The 4,720-nt window shown below is 40.2% G+C and overlaps 1 pseudogene; it reads left to right on the top strand.

Annotated features, from left to right (window-relative positions):
• LOC101428936 (macrophage metalloelastase pseudogene) lies at positions 1-1,375 on the top strand (annotated as a pseudogene).
• The last annotated feature ends 3,345 nt before the right edge of the window (positions 1,376-4,720 follow it).

Below are 4,720 nucleotides of genomic sequence, written 5' to 3'. Positions count from 1 at the left end.
ATGAAGTTTCTTCTACTGATCCTGGTCCTGCAAGTTACTGCTACCAAATCTAGTCCCCTAACCAAAGATGCAAAGGCAGAAGAAAATGAAGTTGTGTTTGCCCAGGGGTACTTGGGAAATTTTTATGACCTCTACATGGAAAAACTTCCAGTGACAAAAATGGGAGTCAATGAGAACCTTATGGAGAATAAAACCCAGGAAATGGCAGCAGCTCTTGGGGTTAAAAGTGACTGGACAACTGGACATATCTACTATGGCAATGATGCACACACCACAATGTGGGGTGCCTGACACTCATGATTTCAGGACAATGCCAGGGAGGGCTGTATGGCAGAAACGTTATATCACCTAGAGAATCAACAATTCCACTCCTGACCTGGTGCATGGAGTTGTTGACTATGCCATCCACAAGGCTTTTCAAATATGGAGTGATGCGACCCCCCTGAAATTCAGAAAGATTAATGCAGGCAAGGCTGACATTATGATATTTTTTCATAAGGAGCTCATGGAGACTTCTTTCCTTTTGATGGAATAAGTGGAGTCTTAGCCCATGCTTTTGAACCTGGAACTGGTATTGGAGGAGACGCACATTTTGATGGGGATGAAATCTGGATAAACTTGTTTGTTGTTGCTCTTCATAAGACTGGCCATTCCTTGGGTCTTGACCATTCCAATGACCCAAGGGCCATAGTGTTTCCCACTTATAGTTATGTTGACCCCAACACATTTCACCTCTCCACTGATGACATACGTGACACTCAGTTCCTCTATGGAGGCCTGGAATAGCACCAACCCATGCCAGAGCCCTGCAACACAGAATTGTCTACCTGTGATCCCAATATGACGTTTGAGGCTGTCACTACAATCAGAAGTAAAATATTTTTATTTAAAGACCGGTTCATCTGGTGGGAGGATGTTGAGACATCTAAGATCAGTGTTAATTTAATTTCTAACTTATGGCCAACTTTGCCGTCTGGTATTCAGCCTGCTTATGAAACCGAAGACAAAAAGGACGTTTTTCTTTTTAAAGATAACAAGAACTGATTAAAGAACAATTTAAGACTGCAGCCAAACTACCCCACGAGCATACATTCTTTGGGTTGCTCTGATTTTGTGAAAAAAAATTCATGTAGCTGTTTTAAACCCACTTTACTGTAATACCCACTTCTTTGTAGATAACTGGTATTGGAGGTATGATGAATGAAGACAAGTTATGGACCCTGGTTATCCCAAAATGATTACCAAAAACATTTCAGGAATTGAGTTTAAAACGGATGCAGTCTTCTACTACAAAGGATACTGCTATTTCTTCCAAGGATCTCACCAAGTTGAATATAACATCCTATTCAGTTACCAAAAGGTAAAAAAGCAATAGTGGATTGGGTTGTTAGGAATGGTATAATTAGTGGTATTTGTCAGTTCACTTCTGTTTAATAATGTGTGTAAGTTTTTAATTTTGAAAACCCTTAAATTTTGTGACTTCTTTGTCATTTTTTACCTGACTTTATTGAGTTTGCAAATAGAAACCTTCAAAGGCCAAGAGAAATCCTTTTGGGGAATTTACACATTTTATTATTTTATTTCTAAGTGTAGTGACTTAACATCCACTTTTAAAGGGACCCTTTACTAATATTTAGTGTCATTTACAAACTTAAACAATTAAACTTCACTTAAGTATTTTAAACGGTGTTTATAAATTTAATATATTCATTTTACTTAATGCTTCTAATTAGCGGTACTTAACCAAATACTTAGAAGAATAATGAAATTAATAAAGTTAAAATTTTGGTGAATCTTAAGTTATGTTAAACATTTTGATACTCTTTACAAACTTTATAAAGTAATTTCAGTCCTTTTACCTTAAAACAATCACAACTCTGAAATTAAAAATGCAATTATATAGTGCACAACTCTGTGACAATACTGAAAGCCATTGATTGTACACTTTGAATGGATTATATGGGGCTTGAATTAAATTGTTAAAAGAAAATAAAAACCTCAGTTATACAATTTTTTTAAAGGAGGTACTGGGGATTGAACCTTGGACCTCATACATGGGAAGCAGGAACTCAACCACTAAGTTACAGCTGCTCCCCTTAAGTATACATTTAAATTAGAATCATGGGGCTAATATATTAGATCCTTTAGTAAGCCAAATTATCTTAAGCTTTACAAATGTTTTAAATGTGAACCGCACATTGAACATATCTAAAGTTTACATAAAGTGATTAATTTTATTTGTTTTTAGTTCATTACATATATAAAGGTCCAATGAGAGTTTTATCATCCAAGCAAATTGGGGTTACTATCACAATCAAGTTGCTTAACTACCCCAAATAAATAGATTTTTGGCTCATTGGGCTGATACTGGACTGGAAGATTTTTTCCTAGGGTGCCTCTGGAGCAGCAATTATCTAAAGTAATTTTTCTTGCAACACTGAGGCAATCTGAGCCCCATTTTATAGTCATTGTACAATTAGAAACTCCAAATCCATTCTTCTCCAACTGGGGTCTCAGAGCCCCCAGTCCCTGGATTCCAGGCATGCATTACCCAATACCTTAAAGTTGGATCCAACATTGTTTTCACTTTTAATTAAAATTTAGAAATTCATTTTAGGTAAGCCACAAAGATAATTAATTTCCTCTCAATCAGGGAGACAACTCTTACAGATATTTTAATGATATACAATTAGAATATGCATATCTTTTTTTTCAGGCAGTACCAGAGATTGAACCCAGGACCTTGTACATCTTAAGTAGGTGCTCAAACAGTTGAACTACATTTGCTCCCCTCTGCATATCTTTTTTTTTAAGATTTATTTTATTTATTTCCCCCCTCCCATCGTCTGCTCTCTGTGTCCATTTGCTGTGTGTTCTTCTGCGTCTGCTTGCATCATCTGGTGGCACTGGGAAACTGCATCTCTTTTATGTTGTGTCATCTTGTTGCATCAGCTCTCTGTGTGTGGGGCACCACCCCTGGGTGGGTTGCACTTTTTTCATGCAGGGCGGCCTTCCTTGCAGGGCTTACTCCTTGCATTCAGGGCACCCCTATGCAGGGGTGTCCCTTGTGTGGCAGGGCACTCCTTGCACACAGCAGTGCTATGCATGGGCCAGCTCACCACACAGGTCAGGAGGCCCCCGGGGATCGAACCCTGGACCCTCCATATGGTAGACGGACACTCTCTCAGTTGAGCCACATTTGCTTCCCTGCATATCTTCTTCTTTTTTTTTTTGAGGTACTGGGAGCTAAGAATTGAACCCTGGACTTTGTATGTGGGAAACTGGTGCTCAACCCCTGAGCCACTTTGGCTTCCCTGAGTTGGTTTTTTGTTTGTGTTCTTTTTTTTTTTTTTTCAGGCAGCACTGGGAACTGAACCTGGGAACTCGCATGAGGCAGGAGCTCAACTGCTTGAACGACATCTGCTCCTGCATTTCTTTCTTTTTTAGGTTTATTTTTATTTATTTATTCCCCCCCACCTTGTTGCTTGTATTCACTGTCTCCTTTCTATGTCCATTTGTTGTGTGCTTGTCTTCTTTTTCTTTTAGGAGGCACCAGGAACTGAACCCAGGACCTCCCACATGTGAGGGTGGTGCCCAATGGCTTGAGCTACTTCTGCTCCTGCATATCTTTTTGTGTCATGTTGATGGTAGAAGTCTTTTACCATCACTGCAACTCTAGGTTACTATGTGATAGGAATGGCCTGGGTAAAGGACAAATTTTATAGGCCCCTGGAGTAGTCCCTCCCTTATTGGTTTGTAGAAGTTTCTAGAAACTTTTGTTCAAATGCCCACCTTTTCATGTTTATCCATAGGGGGCTTGTGGCCTCTTAAGAAAAGTTGCTATTTCTTTTTTTTTTTTTTCATTCTTTAAAAATTACAGCTTTGAGGCATTTTTTTGTAAAAAGTTGATAATCATATACATAAATTTATATGAACTTAAAATTCATCATGCATTTACTTCATTTCTTAGCTTGACCTTCTAGCAAATCTTTAGCTTCATCGATTTTGGCTGCTAAATAAGGAGATCCTCCCTTGTCTGGGTGATTTAAGAGCACAATTCATTGATGAGCATCTCTTATTTTTCCTTCATTGGCATTAGGGCTTACACCTAGTATAATGCTGCCTCTCGTCGGGTCATTTGGGGCTCAAACCTGCCTCTGTAATAGCTGCCACTGAAGGCCAATTTTGGGAGACTTTGAAAAATTTGTTTTACTTGAGGCTTTATAAGTTTGGGAGGTCATCAGAGGGGTTGTGCTTACGCACATCTCAGCAGGAACTCAAAGACAGCCAAAGCAGATACAGCCCCAGGCAGTGGCTCCTGAGGGCTACGGAGATACCAGGTCCTGCAGTCATGGCAGATGGCTCTGGAGTTCAGTGCGCTGCCAGTGGGCCCTGCTTTGGAATTTGTGCTCCTGAGTGTGATGGAGTTGGACTCAGATGTGACCTCTCTACACATGCCTCTTCTGTCCCTTTTATTGAACCTGTGGTTGGCACTGGGGTTGGTCTATGCCCAGGAGACTTAATCTCTGGACTGTCCATGTGCCAGCTGGGCCCTGAGCCTCAGCAGAATTGCTCCACCTACTCTCTGGTTCATTGGACTTACCCAGGTTAGCTAACAGGGAGGTAAGGATGGTCAACCACCACACCAAGGAACTGAGAGAGTCTACAACTGCAAGCAGGAGAATCCCATTCATCAGCCATGTGGGATCTAAGCCTCCTC

The sequence above is a fragment of the Dasypus novemcinctus genome, chromosome 9, assembly GCF_030445035.2.
Source record: "Dasypus novemcinctus isolate mDasNov1 chromosome 9, mDasNov1.1.hap2, whole genome shotgun sequence".
NCBI classification, from domain to species: Eukaryota; Metazoa; Chordata; class Mammalia; order Cingulata; family Dasypodidae; genus Dasypus; species Dasypus novemcinctus.
Note: the sequence above shows the minus strand (reverse complement) of the source record. Positions and strands in the feature narration are given on the sequence as shown.